Source organism: Leptinotarsa decemlineata, unplaced genomic scaffold (genome assembly GCF_025532065.1).
Source record: "Leptinotarsa decemlineata unplaced genomic scaffold, Ldec_3_MD MMD2_tig00001973_RagTag_RagTag, whole genome shotgun sequence".
Taxonomy (NCBI): Eukaryota; Metazoa; Arthropoda; class Insecta; order Coleoptera; family Chrysomelidae; genus Leptinotarsa; species Leptinotarsa decemlineata.
The window spans coordinates 341,171-361,128 of NW_027412572.1; the positions used below are offsets into that span (position 1 = coordinate 341,171).

General features: G+C 32.7%; 1 protein-coding gene across 16 annotated transcripts in view; it reads left to right on the top strand.

Moving 5' to 3' along the window:
- by (focal adhesion protein tensin) overlaps positions 1-19,958 on the top strand; it is a 687,936-nt gene that overhangs the window by 269,964 nt on the left and 398,014 nt on the right. The window lies entirely within an intron of this gene.

Sequence of the window (19,958 nt, forward strand, 5' to 3'; positions counted from 1 at the left end):
GAGCAGAGAAGATACTTTTTCTATTAAAAGCTATGGAGCAGCAGAGAAGAACTGCTGCACTTTCAAAAACGTATGAAGTCTGTTTCGATGAAACAATAGTTGTACCAGTTACTCAAGAAAAATTCTTATCAAATCGAAATAACAAAGATATGCTCATTAATATATTAACTGAAAAATTACAAGCTGCAAATATTACTACTAAACAAGCCAGAGATGATGTGGATGTTATAGTTGAAACTGCAATTGATTTACTTGTCATTTCAATTGATCATACACTGTCTTACGAACAAAAAATTTTCTTTAAAAAAGTTGGGAAAGGAAATGTAAAAACGAAGATATACTCGACTTAAAGTTTTGATAATTATCCTCATCCCAAAACACATATTTTATTTCTGCACGCATTTAGTGGCTGTGACACAATTTCTGCGCTTTTTAAAAAGGGAAAAAAATAATTTTTAAAAGTTTTTGAAAAACTGACAAATTTGGATGAACTAGCTGCAGCATTTGAGGAAGAAAACTGTTCGGCCCAGAGATTATTAGAGAGTGGAACTCAAACCTTATTGGCAGTCTATAATGATCCGAAATCTGTGAAAAATCTCGATCATCTTCGTTATATGCATTACGTCAAGTCTACAAAACTTTAGTCCATTTTTTTACTTTTAATGAAAATAAATGTATTGAATGATATTTTTTAATAAAAAGATTCATTGTTTTTTTCATCATGTAAGAAGTTATTAATTAGTTTGAAATTCAAATATAATTGCTATATTTTCATTATTAATTCTGTAATTACATGGACAGGTAAGTGTTGTTAAATAAATTAATACTGAATAAAAAGTGGATAGGTTAGGAAAAAAATTATAAAATATAATATAATGGTTTATGAAAATTGATAAATATTCATAATCATTGATTTATTGATAGTTCATCATCTATATATGGCGCGTTTTCGACCGGAGGCACCGGTTGACCTGAAGTGATGCTGTGACCGCGCGCTCTCCGCCCTCAATCCCGAAAACGGTTCACCGTATGAAAAAACTTTCTCAACAAAATTTGTAGAGAATTTTATATTCTACAATATTGATAATAAATACAAATAGCAAAAAACCCATAGGAAATGAGATATTTCCAAAAAAAGCACAAAAAACCAATTTTTGTGACCTTTGACCTTGAAATTTAATAGTTGCATACACCATACCATATGTAGGTTCTGAGACAACTTTTAGGGTGTCAATATACAAGTATTTACAGACTTACAGCTGGGTATCCCGAATTCCGAGGTGAACTTACTATAATGACTGGACTAATATTCAAATACAGTTTTCAAGCAAGTTAATCAGGTACAGTTCGATTGTTATATGAAGATAAATGGCGAAGTTCAATTTGCAGACCAATAAAAAGGGGGTAGCTACTTCTTCTCAACCTCAAAATTTTTTTGTATAGACTCTAATAAAGAACATCTTCAGAATAATGAGCTGAAGATTTTCCATCTCATTATTCAGTGTATTAGCAATAAAGTAGAACAGTTTCAGCTATATCTCGAAAACAAAGATTATGACATTATATGTCTATCGAAGTATTGGCTCAACGTAGAATATCTAATATCTGTAAATATCAATGATTGTAACCTCATAAGTTACTTTTGTAGACAAACCCTTCAACATGGAGGAGTCTCTATTTATATTCGTAATAACGTCACATGTAAACCTCTTCTTTTGAATGATTTCTGTATCGAACAACACGCAGAATTTGGTGGAATTGAATTAACAAACATGAACACTGCTCTCACTGTCGAAAGAATATGACTCATTCTCCAATAAAGTTGAAGAACTTTTAACTTTGTTATTACTTAATTACGCTAATATTATACTAATCGGTGACTTCAACATTGACATACATGAAAAAAGTCCTGCCTGTACATCTTGGATAAACACCATTCCTACAAGAACGAACTCCAAAAGCTCTATCTGTATAGATAACATTATAACCAACCTAAACGATAGTGAGTGTATTACGGGAATATCAGATCCTGGCATTTCTGATCAAGGTGGACAATTCATTTCTATCACCAAATATACTCCCGAAGCTGATAAATATAAATGGCACAGAAAAATCAATCACAAAGGCTTGGAAAATATGAAACGGTCCCTAGAGAATGTGTTAATTGGCAAATTTTCCACAATAATGGTTCCTAGTTGAACCCACTAGCAGAATTTCTGAACAACACATACAGAGTGGTCCAACGAAAAGTATGCACCTTGCTTTTCTCCTTTTTTTGTAACTTAACGCAAAAATGCTCGGACAGGTCAATTTTGCTTTTGAGGGGGACATATTTTAGATGTATTTTTCTACCTCTGCCTTCAAACCCCTAGCGAGGGTGAGTAACAACCCTAAAATTTTAAAAGGAAAGTGGGGTCGAGTGATATATCATTTGAAAGGGCACGGAATTATCTTTTCAATAATACCTAATTTGTTGTATTTCACTCAAACATGTAGGTATTATGAAGAAAAACAACTACAACCCAGTACTTTGAAATGTGTAATTGACTTGGTAGAATCCTACTTCAGCAAGTGCTGAAAATGTGACCCATTTGCTTCCATACAATAATACAGATTTTGTTCAAATCTATTCCTAACATTCTGTAGCATATCAGGTGTTAAACTTCTGCACTCTGCTGTAATTCGTTGGCGGAGATCTTTTATGGACTCGGGCTGCGTAGCAAAACATTTATTTTTCAAGTGTCCCCAAAGGAAAAATTCTAAAGGCGATAAATCAGGTGACCTGGCAGGCCATTCGATGGGGCCTCTCCTTCCAATTCACCATCCAGAAAACCGGTCATCTAAAAACTCTCTTACCGAAGCAACATAGTGAGGAGGTGCTCCATCTTGCTGGAAATGAAGCCGATCATCATTATGATTTTGGTCATTTTCAATTATTTCTGTTATGAGAGGATCAATTGTATCTTCAAGCATGTTCGGGTAGACCTCACCAGTTAAATTCCCAGGAATAAAAAGTGGCCCTACGATATGACTACCTAATATGCCACACCAGACATTGATTTTTTGAGGGTACTGGGTATGGACCTTTCGGAATAAGTGTGGGTTACTGTCATCCCAGTAACGGCAATTATGCCTATTCACAGCTCCATTAAAAAAAAATGTACTCTCATCGGAAAAGCACGTGTTGAATGATAGGTGCGGATCATCAATTAGTAGCTGGCTCAGTTGTTCACAAAAGTGCAGCCTTCTATCAGGATCATCTTCCTTGAGTTCCTGTACTGATTTAATTTTGTACGGATGAAATTTATAGGCTTTCAATATCCGTATTATGGACGAGCGGGAGACAGCAAGCTGACGGGTACTTTGAGTATGATCCAATTCAGCATGTCCCAAAACAGGGACTTCCACTGCTTCATTTCTGATCGGTTTCCGTGGCTGGTGTTTCACATTACAGACAGATCCGGTATCGACAAACTTTTGGACTAACTTGGCAACGTACGAATCATTCACATTTTTCCCGGGATGACTGTTATTAAAGAGGCGAGCAGTAAGTCTAGCACAACTATTATGTTGATAATGAAGTTTAACAATTTCAACTCGTTCAGGAATGGAATAAACTATTTTTACAGTAAAGTTGAAATAATTTCGAAAGCAACCGAACTGAATCAATGAACGTTTCTCTAAATTCTGTTTGTACACTTATCTGCTGTTGTTATTTGAACCAAAAAATGCACGAGAGAAATTGAGGAATGTAGTTGTGATAAAAATGCCGTTTTTTCCGCATTTTCATTAACACCAAAAATATCGAGTAAATGTTCTTGCTTTTTTTATAACCATTCAAGTAAATACAACAAATTAGGTATCATTGGAAAGAGAATTTCGTGCCCTTTCAAATGATATATCACTCGACCCCACTTTCCATTTAAAATTTTAGGGTTGTTACTCACCCTCGCTAGGGGGTTGAACGCACAGGTAGAAAAATACATCTAAAATGTGTCCCCCTCAAAAGCAAAATTGACCTGTCCGAGCATTTTTGCGTTAAGTTACAAAAAAAGGAGAAAAGCAAGGTGCATACTTTTCGTTGGGCCACTCGATATAGTTCCCTTATTCGTAAACATTTCCCAATGAAAAAAACAAAAGTCAAAATTCGGCGAAAGAGACCTGCAAATTTTTTTAATGATGAATTACGTTCAATGAGAGATACTTTACTAGCACTGCGCACTGTAAGTACCTCTTCAAAACATCCCAGCGATACGGAACATTTAAAAAAATTCATGAAATTGCAGTTTACAAGGCAAAAAAAGAATCGTATGATAAATTCATACAAAATTCAACCAACAAACATAAAGATACTTGAAACTTATTGAACTACGAAAGAAACTCTACTAGTGAGCACAAAACAATTCCCAACAACAACAGTGCCAATGAATTTAACATATTTTTCTCGAATATTGCGGAGAATATCATTAAATCTCTACCTACCTGAAACATCTCCTCTATCGATTATATTTCTAGCCTCCCAAAAACAGGTAATTAATTTTTTCTACTACCAGTTGATCATGAAGAAGTAACACTTGCGATTCAAAAACTCAAGAACACCTCTAGCTTTGACATATTTCACTTGAATAGTCAAATCATCAAAGAAACCATTGACTTTCTTGTTGAACCTTTGACACAATTAATGAATCAGTCCTTCACGTAAGGTATCTTTCCCGATGCCTTTAAAATAAGTAAAGTAGTGCCTATCTTTAAAAAAGGTGATCCCAATATATCAGACAACTTTAGACCTATCTCGAGTACACCCATTTTAGGATCCTAGAAATTGTAATTATTTAAACAAATACAATCTTCTTCATGGCCATCAATTTGGCTTCATCAAGAATAGATCTACAATAGACGCAGTAGGAAGGGTAATACAAAAAGTTATTGAACATGTGGAGAGTGGTGAACTCACCTCGCTAACATTGCCAATTGAATCTTGTACTTCTACAAAAATGTTAGGCTTGGACTACAAACTCACATGGACTCCTCATATTGAGACCCTCTGTATTAAATTGAGAAAAAACTGCTATGCTCAGAGATTCATGGCTAATTTTTGTAGTAAAGAGATTTTACTGAGCTTATACTATGCGACCATAAACTGCCAATTGAGATATGGAATTTTGAATTGGGGTACCGGATCTGCTGCTGAAAGAATATTTATTTTGCAAAAATATGCAGTAAGAATCATTGCCGGTATTGGTTGGAGAGAATCATGTAGAAATGCTTTTAAAATTTTCAAGATACTAACTGTTGCTGGTCTCTGTATTTATGAATTGTGTATATACGTTTATAGAAACAAGCATAATACACCTTTCCAGCAACATAATTATCCAACTCGTTCTAGAGGCAAACTGATGCCCAATATTCATAGAACAACTCTTTATCAGAAAAGTTTTCTTTATCTTGGACCAAGAATGTTTAATAAATTAGAAGAATCAATTGAAATATCACCAAATCTTAACATTTTCAAATCAAGACTGAAAAAGGCACTTATTGAAAAAAATTGCTACACACTTGACGAATTTTAAACTGTTTTTTTATATTTTAATGACAAAATATCACAACTATGTGATAAAATTGACTTTCATTTATTTATAGTTATTTTTTTTACATAATCTAAGCCAAACAAATAATTATATGTATATACCTATATGTATCATATATTTAGATTATTGATTACTACAAACATTATACTCTGTAACGTGTCCTACCCTCAGACGTTTTCCTTGTCACTGTACATATAACAATGTACTTTTTAACAAGGAAATAATAAAAAATTATTATTATAAATTTTTATTGTGGGATTTGAGTAAAGCCGGCGACTGTGTCAACCTCAATATCTTTATCAGTAAACTTGAAATTTTTGGAATGAGAGGTACAGCCTTAAACTTATTTAATTCATACTTAACCAGAACGAAACAAGCCGTCTGCACAAACGGCGAATTATCTGTAGAGAAAGTAGTTTCCCATGGCATACCTCAGGGGTCAATTCTTGGACCTATACTTTTTGTAATATATGTGAATGATATTTTTTAAAGCCTACTACCTAGCACAGTCATCTGTTTTGTAGATGATACAACAATGATTCACTCTAACTCCGACATGAGTAAACTACTCGACAAGACCAATGAAATTGAAGAAAAGGCTGTAAACTGGTTTACTTTCAATAATTTGAAATTAAATAGGGGAAAAACTCAACAATTAGTTATATCTTCAAATAATTAGGTAACCACACAGAAGCACGTGAACTTATTAGGTATAATCATTGATGACTCACTTAAATGGGAAAATCATATTGATTTTCTATGCAAAAAATTATGGGGACAATTCTCTCATGCTCAAAAGATTTTCCGTATGCAAAAAAACCACTTAGAATAATAGCTGGAGCTTCATTCAACGAACCATGTCAACGTATCTTCATCTTTTAAAAGATTCTGCCTTTGTCTTTTATATTTATTTCAAACACTTTGTTAGAGATCCATAAAAAGAAAAGTATATGCTCCACCCAATCAGACTATCATTATTATTCCACTAAAAATGCAGATAAACTTAGACAACCGCTGAATAAACTAGAAATGTCTAGGTATACGAAATTCACTGGCCTCAAGGTGTACAACCATTTAGCAGTTGACCTCAGTCAGCTCAGTACTCCATCATTCAATAGGAGAGTTGAAACATTTTTTTTAAAAAACTGTTTTTACTCAACACAGGATTATATGAATAGTACTTACAGTTAATGATTAATTCACTTTATATTACTTTTCTTTATACAGTGTGACCCATTTTTAATGGAAACACCCCCCTAAAACTTGAAGTTGTAAACCGATTTTAATAATTTTGTTTTTGAAATGTAAAGTACTAAAAGGTCTACCTTGGGACAAAATTTAAAATGTTTATTAAAGTTTCAGGGCATACTACGATATTTTTTCTTAGTCGAAAATCGGGATTTTTTATTAGCGATATTTTTATTGAAAAAATCACTACGCCACTGGATTCAGAGTGCCTCTATATAGGTGTGACCAAAATTTCATGAAAAAATATTCATTATTAACAAAGTTATAACAACTCAAAAATTCGAAAACTCACACAGCTAACAGTCACAATATGTCATTTTTTTATGATTTCAACAATAAAGTGCCGCCAGATGAAAAAAAAACAAATAGCGTAAATATTTTTAATGAAAATAACGGAATTACATTCACACAATTCAACTAACAAAGAAAGCAAAAAATTTTAATAAACGTGACTAATAACTAATTATTGAAATGTTTTGATTCGGTGAAACAATTAATTCTAACTCATATTCTAGTAGCCTCTACTAATCCACCACGTATTTCGATACATGTGTCGTAGCGCTTACGAATGTTTCTGATTCGTTCCTTAGTTCTTGAGGGCTAATATCTGCACATACCTGTCGAATTCTTGCACAAAGTTCATTTCTATCTCTTGAGCGGTTTTTGTAAACCTTTCGTGTGAGAAGTCCTCAGAGAAAAAAGTCCAAAACTGTGAGGTCTGGAGATCTGGGTGGCCACTCTATAAACGGACTACCACGGCCTATCCATCGGTTTGTAAAATGTTTGTTAAGCCATTGCCTCACAGCTCTGACATACTGAACTGAACACCCATCTACCTGGACAATTAAATTTGATCGTTCATTGATTGGTAGCTCGTGAATAGAATCCCGAAACTCTGTGTTTAAAAATTCTAGAAACCTCTGCGCATTAATGTTTTCCTCAAAAAAGAAAGGACCAATAATTCATTCGTTCAATATCCCACACCAGACGTTGATTTTTTGGGAATACTGGCTTTTACAGTTTATTACCCAGTTAGGATTATATGCTGGCCAATAACGACAATTCTGTGATGACACTACTCCATTTGTAGTGAAAGTGATTTCGTCGGTATAAAAAATATTTTTTAGGAAATTTCTATTGTTTAAATATTCCCCTTGGGCCCATAAACAATATTCCAGGCGTCTTGCTTCGTCGCCTTCTTGAAGTGTGTGTAAAAATTTTGGCTTGAAAGGTTTAATATTCTTCGCCTTGAGACATCTCCGAATAGTTTCTCGTGGAATATTCAAACCTAAAGTGGCATTCCTTATACTGGCATTAGGATTATTTCCGAAATAATCTAAAATGATTTGATCATTCCTGTTTCGTCTTTGTACAGGATTACTTTTTAACATCATTTTTGATACTGCACCAGTTTCATTGAATATTTAATTTATTTTATTTACCTACCGCAGCTAATACGAGGACGATCTGGATATCTGTCATTAAATACTCTACAAACTTCTCTAGCACTTCTAACGACATCTCCCGAAAGGCGTACACTTTTAATTTTCTCTCTTACGCTCAATCTTGCAGCCATGACACAAAATAAGTCGAAGAACTGTAAGGTGAATATTGTTGACAATAGTACACTTGAATCTTTCACAAGTGTTAAACTGTAATATCATTTGCATGGCAACTAAGATTTAAATTGAAATATTAGCTCTTAGTTTTAGTTGATTTACGTGAAAACTTCATTGTAATTCCGTTATTTTCATTAAAAATATTCACGCTATTTGTTTTTTTTCATCTGGCGGCACTTTATTGTTGAAATAATAAAAAAAATATTCTCATGGCTATATCTGTTGATATAGGGTGTTTTTTGTGACTGTTAGCTATGTGAGTTTTCGAATTTTTGAGTTGTCATAATCTTGGTCATGATAAATATTTTTTCATGAAATTTTGGTCACACCTGTTTAGAGGCCCTCTGAATCCAGTGGCGTAGTGATTTTTTCAATAAAAAATCGCTAATAAAAAATCTCGATTTTCGACTAAGAAAAAATATCGTAGTATGATCTGAAACTTTAATAAACACTTCAAATTTTGTCCCAAGGTAGACCTTTTAGTACTTGGCATTTCAAAAAAAAAATTATTAAAATCGGTTTACAACTTCAAATTTCAGGGAGGTGTTTCCATTAAAAAGTTTTATTTCAAATGATCAATAATAATTGTATATTATCTTTCAATTTGTCGCTTTATCGCTAATTGTACATCTAAAAAACTCAGTTATTCAAATTTTTCAAAAAATCGAAAAATTAGAATTAAGGTGCTTGACGTACATATCAAATCGAAAGATTGATTGAAAAAATCAAACTATTCATCAATACTGAATTGTTTTTTGAAATTATTACTGCAAATTTTCTCTTTACTTCTCGAAACAAATTTTACAACTGTCCGCCCTCTGTTGGAGACTTACTACATCTCAGTATTAGTATAGAATTTGAGACCTCAAAATTTATTATGTTGTTTGAGAGGAATTTCACATTCGTGCGGCGTCTGTTAAAGATTTATAATACTAGTGACTAGAACTTAAAAAAAATTAAAAAAATAAATAAATCGGACTGAAAAGGGAAAAATAAATACAGTTTAAAAAAACTAAAGAACACGCTTTTAAAGAACATCGAACCAAAAAGTTAAAAATAATTTTTTAAATAAGCTTGAGACAATAACGAAGGAAATGCTATATTTTTGTATATCAGGCGCCCTTCGCTTCTTTCACAATAATACTAGTACTTCTCGTTATTGTTTCAAGCTTTAAAAAAAAAAACTTTTCAGTTCGATGTTCTTTAAAAGCGTGATTTTTAGTTTACTAAACTATTTTTATTTAAAATTTCAGATATCTTTACTATTTTCCGAGATATATGTGAAAAACCACTAAATTTTACAATTTTTACGAGCCCTTCTTGAAATTTTTCAAAAAGTTGCTGGAGCTCATTCCGAAAGGAATGAGCCCTGCATCATAATTTTCGGTTCCCTTGGACAGAAGTCCAAAAAAAAAAGGATCTTGTGACCCAAACTAAACAGTTTCACTCAGTCCTTGTTTCTTCTCGAACCGTCAACAATTGCAGGAATGAATATGTAATCGTTTTAAAACAGAACGTGTTTTGATGGCTCTTCACAATCAAACTCCGGGAATTTCAGTACAATGATATCATTTCGTCCACTCAGCTGTAAAATCTGATGCATAATCAAAGAGCTGACTGTCAGTATCTGCAACATGTCTGTCTCTTCCATTCAAAACATTCACGTTTTTGAATACCTCCACGGTACTTTCGGAAGTTTCGTTAACTTTGCGAGATCTTAATGATATAAACAGAGATAAACACGGTGTGTTATTGGTATCGGATTTCAGTTTATATGATAGCTATTTTTGGAGATGGCATAAACATGCACCATATTTAAAATGCGAAGATGTGTATGCTTTACTTTTCAGCGAGCAAAAAAGATTATGAACTATAATGGCTACCGAAGACAGTGGAGGTGGTGAAAGATGACAATTATTTCGTCTCCAACGCATCATTTCGATGGAAGTTGATTTGAAACACTTGGTAAACACTTGTTTACTGTTATTCTCTCTTTCTCACATCAACTTTCTAGCATTTCCGCTGAAATCAAGGTAAATCGTCTGATCGCTGTCTTGAAATGGTAAAGCAGTGTTGCAAGCTGTGACACATCTGGATTTAATTGATTATTGATTGCCAAAATGGCATGATTCTGATTTTTTCCTACAAACTTATCAAAGAAAAGAATCTACATAACAGTTTGAATAAATAATAATTATAATAACCGTCTTTATTATTTCCACAAAAAATATTCTTCCACTTAAACCCAATCTTATAGTATCTGTCTTGTGCTTTGCTTGGATACAAAAGTCCCGGGCCTAAGAAAGAAAAGGCGTTTTTTTTTCAGAATTGACTTTATTCATCAACGTAATCTCCATCAAGAGCCACACAATCATTGCAGCGCCGCTGTAACATTTCAATACCACTTTTGTAGAAGAATTTGCCTGAAAATAGGTTTCAGACAAATTCAGTTTCAGAAACAACCTCTTCATTTCACCATTTTTTTTTTACCGATGAGCATTTTTTGAGGTCTACGAACAGCCACTAGTCGATGGAAGCCAAATTTGGCGAATATTGTGGATGTGGGGGCAATTAGAGGTTCAATTCATTAAGTTTTGCCATTGGTTTGTTGGACTTGTGCCACAATACGTTGTCTTGATGAAATGAATTTTTTGCTTCGCCATTTACGGTCGGTTCTTTGGAATGGGCTTGTTTCATGATTTTTGGTTTATAGTTCACTTGACAAAAATTTCAAATTGAAAAACAGTGCACTTTGTTTCAACTCTCTAAGATCCGTAGTTTTCCCGTAATTAATTATTAAAAATCGAATGTGGTAAGCTGGCGACGTCACGGCCCTATTTCCGCTTTTTGTTCCATTGACCAATAGGAACAAAATAAATAATCAACATTGCCAAATTATAAAATTTACTGCGCCTATAATTATCAATTCAATTATGGAAGTATATATGAACCCGTTAACGTTTCAATTAATGAAAAATTCTCCACATGGAATAAAATGTACATAAGTTCTATATCTAAAATCAGTACAAAATGTTGAAAGATCACAAAATACTTACCTGAACTATGATTTTATGCATTATTTAATAATATACAGTTATGAAAACAAAAAAATATAGCAAACTGGATTGAAGAATCATTTCAAATATTCAATTCATTTTACAATCTCCAATGTGTACAACTGCAATTTATTGTAAAAAAACTGTGTTATCATATTCAATATTTTCGTTCCCCTTTTATTTATAGTCAATTTATAAATGATTTCTATAAAGTCTTGGAGGAGTAGAAGGATTGTAGTTCTTTCTTTTCGACACTTTCACCCATTTTTTTCTCATCATTTTATCCTTTTGGAACCTAAACTCATTATATGAAATAACTCACCTATAAACCAATGCGCTTTCTGTTTTCTTGTGACTTTCCGCACAATTAAAATCAGCACAAGAATGCACGATATTAATATTCAAATATATCTCTAAAACACTTTTAAAACACACACAAACTAAACTTCTTGGAAAAACGAATTGTTCCTACGCGAGCTAAAAGTCAATGTTGCAAAAACAAGCAGAATGGATTCTTCTTTTTGAAATAATTTCAATCCTATAACGTTCTACGTATCTTATGACTAATAATGTTACTAGAGTTAAAGTATTAACTATTCAAAAATTAAAATATTATGAAAGAAATTTCACCAACGTTCCAAATAAACACACTAGAAAAGAGATTCAATAGAAGGAAATAATTTAATTCAGAATGTTGATTATTACCTTATCAAGCTGCGTCTGTACTACAGCCCTGCTCAAAAATATATTACGATGGTGATAACAAATTATATTGAAAAATTGAAATATTCATTGATTGGTGAATAATTAACCCTCACGGCGGGGGGTATATTTATTTATTTATTTAGTTACGGACTTGCCATTCTACAATGAACACATAAATAGTGTGATTGAAAAAATAAACAATTGAATAATAATATAGAATACCAAAAAATAAATTACAATTAATAATTAATAATAATCATCAGCAGTTTTTTTATAGTAGGTCAATACTTTTTTCAATTGAAGGGGTTATATTTTTAGGAGTGATTTATTTTTGGGAAAGAAAGTTTTTGGCTTTCTACTACTCCATCTTGATACAAAAAACAAGGATGAGGGAATCTTCCAAGGAGAGGAAGGAAGTAATCAATTCTTAATTAAGTAACTCTATACATGGATGTGTAGATCATGCAAAGAAGTAACTTTCAGACACAAACTGAAAGAAAGTCCTCCTGAAACAGTTACTTTCATATAAACATTGAATTACACGAAATAAAAAAGTATGACTGTAAGTAACTTACCTGGTACCCAACTAAGAGCGGAAGCTGAATTGGTTCAAAATGAAGAAAATGAAGAAGATGCAGAGATGAGGAAGACAACATCCCGCTTAGCCTTTTACAAACATCTTCCAGTAAAAAATATGTATGGGAATAGAGTGGCAACCAATGCAAAAGGCAAATGCAAATGTTTTTCCAACGGAACAATTTTTTCAAATGTTTGATGAAGATATCATAAATATGTTTGTAACCTATAACAAAATGTATGCTGCAAAGAAAAATAAACCCGGAAATATAACACACTCTGAAATGAAAGCATTTTTTTGGAGTATTGTTGCTAAGTGGATATGTGCATCTTCCAAGGAGGCGTATGTTTTGGGAAAAAAGTGGCGATACAAGGAACGAAGTAGTAGCAAATGCATTAGCTAGAGATAGGTTTGAGTTTATCATGTCAAATCTTCATTGCTGCGATAATGACAATTTGGATATAAATGACAGGTATGCCAAAGTTAAGCCATTTTTTGATAAACTGAATCAAAATTTCCAAAGATTCGCGCCTTATTCTGAGACTCACAGTGTGGATGAATCCATGGTTCCCTATTTTGGGAAATATGGATGTAAGCAATTCATCAAGAATAAACCAATTCGCTATAGTTACAAGATTTGGATGGGTGCCACAAGTAGCGGCTACTGTGTGTGAATTGAGCCTTATCAAGGAGCCAAAACAAAGCTGAAAGAACGATACAAATCGTTTGGTTTAGGTCCATCCGTTATTCTAGAATATGCCGACATACTCAAGACACTTGGAAGTTTTCCCTACCATATATTTTTTGATAATTTTTTTACAACGGTCCCACTCTTGGATCAACTGCAAAAGGACAATGTAAGAGCTACAGGAACTATCCTAGAAAACAGGATGTCAAAGTGTCCAATATTATCAAAAAATAAAATGAAGAAAAAGAAGAGAGGAGAATATGATTTTAGATCTACTCAGAACAAAGTAGTTATTGTCAAATGGCATGATAGCAATGCAGTAAATGTTGCTTCCAATACTTTATCGGTGCAGCCATTACACCAAGTACCACGGTGTTCCCAAAAAGATAAGAAAAGGATCACTGTAGATCAGCCACACCCGTTATATATTTATAATAAGTTCATGGGAGGAGTAGATCGTTGCGACCAGAATGTAAGCCTCTACAGAACGTCAGTAAGAGGTAAAGAATTGTATTTTTGTCTAACTGCGTATGATCTAGATATTTGCGAACAGAACGCATGGCAACTCCATAGACTACAAGGAGGTTCACTTGACAATCTATCGACTAGACGACAAATTACTTTGACGCTCTTGGAAACCAATCGATGTGCGAAAAAAAGGGGAAGAACTTTCGCGTTGGAGAACGTTGAATCAAGATTAGATAACCAAGATCACTTTCTTGTATCCCAACCCAAACAGCCTCGATGTCGTGTATGTCACAAAAAAGTTCAGAAAAAATGTGAAAAATGTGACGTGGCTTTGCATATGGAGTGTTTCGTGAGCTATCATAGATCTCAAAATTAGTTTGCTAATCAGTTACTTTAGTTAATTTTAATTTTCAAAAAAAAAATTAGGTCTTAGTTTTAGTTAATTTGCGTGAAAACTTGAATGTAATTCCGTTATTTTAATCAAAAATATTTTTTTAAATCTTTAGAACTAGTATTTAGGTTTCTTATATAACACTACTAGCTATATGCCGATTGTCCTTTTTTAAGGACACCCTAAAAGACAGATTGTAAATACTGAAAAATAAACGAAATGTGTTTTTCTTGACTTAAGGAAGGTGAATTGTTGTTAACATTGAAGCAGTAATGTTGATAAAAAATAAATCAGGCATATCTGGGATAACTAGCTGGATCATTATTATTGGGAATAGTCTATAGGGTCCTTCATCAAGCGCTTTCTATCTTTGAATTTGAATATAACTCCCAACAAACTGATCGAAGCAGAAAACGGAATTGACTGACCTGACATTATTATATCCGGTTCGGAGACATTTATCTTTTTGGAGAAAACAGATGCCTGGATTTTTGTGGTATTGAATTGAACCTTGTCACTTCCACCCCTTTCGAAATCTCTTCTAGATCCCTATTGAAATATGCAACCTCCTGCTGCCGGTGAAGATATGCCTCTGTAGCCGATATCCAGGAAACCAAATGGAATGACGAGACAAGTCTACTGTCATCAGCAAAGCATTATCCTGGATTCTTGTTTTTTTTTCAGTAAGATAGAAGGCCGCCTGTCGATCTTTGTTTCCGAAAACCACAATAATGATCGCTCAAGATAGTAAAGTCTTCCAAATATTCAAGGATATGGTGGTTTACGGCTTTCTCCGTGATTCTTATATCACTGATGGCAAAGCGACTAATCTAGAGTTATTTGGAAGACTTTTCTTGTCCTTTTTGGGAACAGACTGAACGCAAGCAATCTTTCAACAAGAAGGAAAAACTCCTCACTTGTAAGACAGGTTGACAAGTCTGCAAAATATTGGTAGTTATACAGATGCAGCTTCAAATGATGGCCATTATCAGTTGTCACAGTTCGGAACTCCTTGTTGGAAAACTGTTTATAAACGGGCTACACAGTTTCAATATTCTGATTGAAGTATTATCCTTCCCTGGACATCTTCTTCGGTAGCAAATCGAAAAGTAAAGTTATCTTGCTTGATTAATAATTATTCCTATAAAATTCAATTTCTTCATACAACTTTCAGAAATATTTCGTACGAATTGAGCAAAATAGTTGACCATTTCATCGGGATTTGAGAGACTATTGGGCAATGAATATTGTTTGTTTTAACGAACATTGAGGTTAGAGAGTACTTCAGTTGTTAGAGAGAGTATTCTAGGCAATGATGAAATGAGTATCAATCAATCAATCAAAAAATGCTTCATTATCAAAGAATAACATCTTGTTGACAAAGCCTGTATGAAATAAATAAATTAAATTAAATTATATGAATAACATTTAGATAATTACATACTTAGTATACATAGTATATGTAGTCACTACTTTATAAAATTGAATTGTTAAAAAGCAATCAGTCACTCATATAACATTTAAAATATAACAAACAATAGTAGGTATATGATATCAAAATGTAAAGTTTTGGTATATTTATTATTAGTCTATTATATCCGCATAATATTCTTCCAAACTATAATAGGTTCTATCGGAAAGAACTCTTTTTACAGCGTTTCTGAAGCCAGTGTTGGACTGTATATTTTTGATATAATTTGGAAGGTGGTTGTACATCTTGCAGCCGTTATACAGTGTCACTGATAAAGTCCGCATCAAATGGGAAACTTTTTTATTTATCGTTTTATGTGAAATTTGATTTTGGCAGTAGATTTTGCTTAAGAAATGATGTCAAATGGCGTCTACAAAATAGGTCACATGATTTCCTTAACCTGTCAAAATTGACATTTAAAAAAAGAAACATCGAAAAATGACATTATTCTTCAAAATATCCAAAAATATCAAAGGATAAAAACATTTTCTTTTGTAATTTTATACCCACACACCAAGTTTCAAACCCATAATAAGTATTTTATATTTTCACTATTTTTCCGCACTCCTGCTTTTTCTACTTATCAAAATTTAAGCACACCTGTACTAAATCATTTATTTTAACTAAACTCGTCACCGAAATTCTTTTTTTGTAATATAATAATATTTTAAGAGCCTCTTTGATGTTAAAAACAAATTTTGAAAAATAAAAGTTGTCAAACTTCATCTAGTTTCAACGGGGCTTTCAAAACTATACAGTACTTGAGTTTTTTAATGAGCAAATCGCCTCACAATATGAATTAGAACAAAACGGAACATTAGGAAACATCATTTCGTGATTCTTGTAGCTCATTCAATAAAAGAAAAAAACTCATAGTATTTACATTTACCTACTCCGCTAACAACACTAATTTAAAAAAACTAGGTAGGCTGTGAAAAAATATGAAAGTACATAATGTGTTTTAGAAAACGTCACTGTCACTGAATAAATTATTGCCCGTTAGTTCAATGTAATGTATGAAAATTAAAATAATATGTTATCTTTACAAGAAAAAATTGAAATTGTGCTAATTTGTGGTGAAAACACATTGCATCGACAAGTGGCTGATATTTTTAACGCAAGACATCCTGGTAGACATGTACAGCAATCCACTGTATGTAGGATTTTAAAAAAAATTAAAATGACTGGTTCAGTTGAAAATACTTTTAAAAAACGTCATAATCCATCACGCAATAATGATGAGGTTCAGTTGGCTGTCTGCCTGGATGTTATCGAACAGGGAAAATCAAGTATTACCAATATTGTAGATAGAACTGGCATTAAAAGAGAAAGCGTAAGAGCAATTTTATATAAAAATAAATTCAAACCCTACAAACCCAAATTTATAAATACCTTAAAGGAAAGAGATTTCGATGTTCGACTAGATATCTCTTTCTGGTACCAAGGAGAAGTAGAATTAAACAGAAAATTTCCTTACAAAATCTTATGGACCGACGAAGCTACCTTCACATCGAACGGCGTAGTCAGTTCCCAGAATTGTAGGTGGTGGGCTCAGGAAAATCCTCATTTTGTGATAGAATGTCGGGACCAATATTCATTTAAAACAAATGTGTGGTGCGGTGTTTTAAATAATCAGGTAATGGGACCATTCTTTTTTAGACACAATTTAACTTCTCAGGATTATTTGCAATTTCTAAATACTGAGATCAGTGATATAGTGGACAATATGCCGGTTGAAATAAGACACAGTCTGTGGTATCAATGTGACGGGGCTCCTATTCATAGTTCAAGACAAGTCAAAGAGAAACTATTAGAAATGTTTAGGGGCAAAGTTATTGGGCGAAATATGGAGCAAATATGGCCGCCTAGGTCGCCAGATTTAACTCCACTAGATTTTTTCTTGTGGGGTTACTTAAAACAAATCGTTTATAAACAAAGACCTTTTCGTGACGTGAATCACCTAAAAACTGTTATTAGAAACTCTATTTTAAACATAAACCCTGTGAGTATCAGCAACTCAATAAAAGATGTATCAAGAAGGACAATTATCTGCATAGAACGCGATGGAAGACATACAGAAATGTAGTGTATTTAATGTCGTGAGTCTTTTTTTCGTGTTTTTTTGCTATTAGATATAGGTACATGTTTATTTTCAGTTCCTTTTAATTAAGATTAAATTCCACTGTATTTTTTGTTAAAAAAACAATAAACACTCTAAGATATTGTTTCCTAATGTTCCGTTTTGTTCTAATTCATATTGTGAGGCCATTTGCTCATTAAAAAACTCAAGTACTGTATAGTTTGGAAAGCCCCGTTGAAACTAGATGAACTTTGTATCAAGTTTGACAACTTTTATTTTTCAAAATTTGTTTTTAACATCAAAGAGGCTCTTAAAATATTATTATATTACAAAAAAAGAAATTCGGTGACGAGTTTAGTTAAAATAAATGATTTAGTACAGGTGTGCTTGAATTTTGATAAGTAGAAAAAGCAGGAATGCGGAAAAATAGTGAAAATATAAAATACTCATTATGGGTTTGAAACTTGGTGTGTGAGTATAAAATTACAAAAGAAAATGTTTTTATCTTTTGATATTTTTGGATATTTTGAAGAATAATGTCATTTTTCGATGTTTCTTTTTTTAAATGTCAATTTTGACAGGTTAAGGAAATCACGTGACCTATTTTGTAGACGCCATTTGACATTATTTCTCAAGCAAAATCTACTGCCAAAATTAAATTTCACATAAAACGATAAATGAAAAAGTTTCCTATTTGATGCGGACTTTATCGGTGACACTGTATATAATGAAGTCCTTAACTAGAGTGGAATATGTTAAAGGTAGTTTGATATGGTCACTTTGGCGGGTGGCATATCTACTATCTGTAATGAAATTTTGTTTATGTTTCTAAATGAGACACTGTTTCAAGTATAAATATACCGTGAGAAGGTTATGTTGCTTGAAGTGAACTCTACACGAATCGCGAAATTTTAATTTACAGAGGTATCTCAGGGTTCTTTTTTGTAAAACAAAAACACTTTGAAGAACATTTCCACTGCATACTCCCCAGAATGGAATACCATATCGTAAATGTGACTCTATCAAGGAGTAGTATACTGACTTTGCAATTGTGTAACCTAGTTCGTTTGCAGCAATTTTCACAGCGTAACAACTAGAGGACAATTTTTCATTCAGGTTTTTGAGATGTTCATTAAATTTGAGACCGTTGTCGATGTATAGTCCTAAAAATTTAGAAAACACACTGTTTTCAATGATCTGGTGGTTGATAGAAATATCAGATACTGTGCATTTGAAGGACACTATCTTGGTTTTTAATATTTTGAAGGATAAAAGGTTTGAGTCGCACCACTTTTAACCTTTATTATATCTGAATTGATGATTTGTTGAAGATCGGCTTCCTTATCTTTATGCCATAGTATGGTGATATCATCGGCGAATAGTGTGAAACTTCCTGAAATGTCAAGTATCTCAAGTCATTGACATATAGTAAAAACAAAATTGGACCTAAGACTGATCTTTGCGGAACACCACATTGTATATTACGTAAGGTTGACATTAATATAATATATAATAATGATAATAATAATATAATATCTTTATTTACCACTTATGATACAATTTGTATATATGGTACGTCAGCCAGAAATTTCACATAGATAAGTTAAAAAACTAAAATTTAAATGTTAAAATATAAAATATAATATATGAAATATAAAGCACACAGGTAAATTTATGTAAAAATAAGGTACCTAAATCTAGGTCTATTAAACGCATTACTTAAATTTCACATACACGTAAACTCACACACCCATTTGAAAATATAGGTATATATTTACACACATACACATATATATCTACAAACATAAATTCACAATTAGTTGTTTGTGAGGTTATCATTCAAGAATTCTTGATAACTATAATAGCACTTATCTATTAAAATGTTTTTTATGATTGCCTGAAATTTTATGTCGCTTCTAATTCCTTTAACTTCAGTTGGTAACTTGTTGAAGCAAGTAATGGCATTGTACTGAGGAGACTTCTTAAAAAGTATCATTCTATGTTGGGGAATTCTAAGAAGGTCACCATTACGTGTATTATAGTAATGCCCGGAGGAGTTTTCTCTGA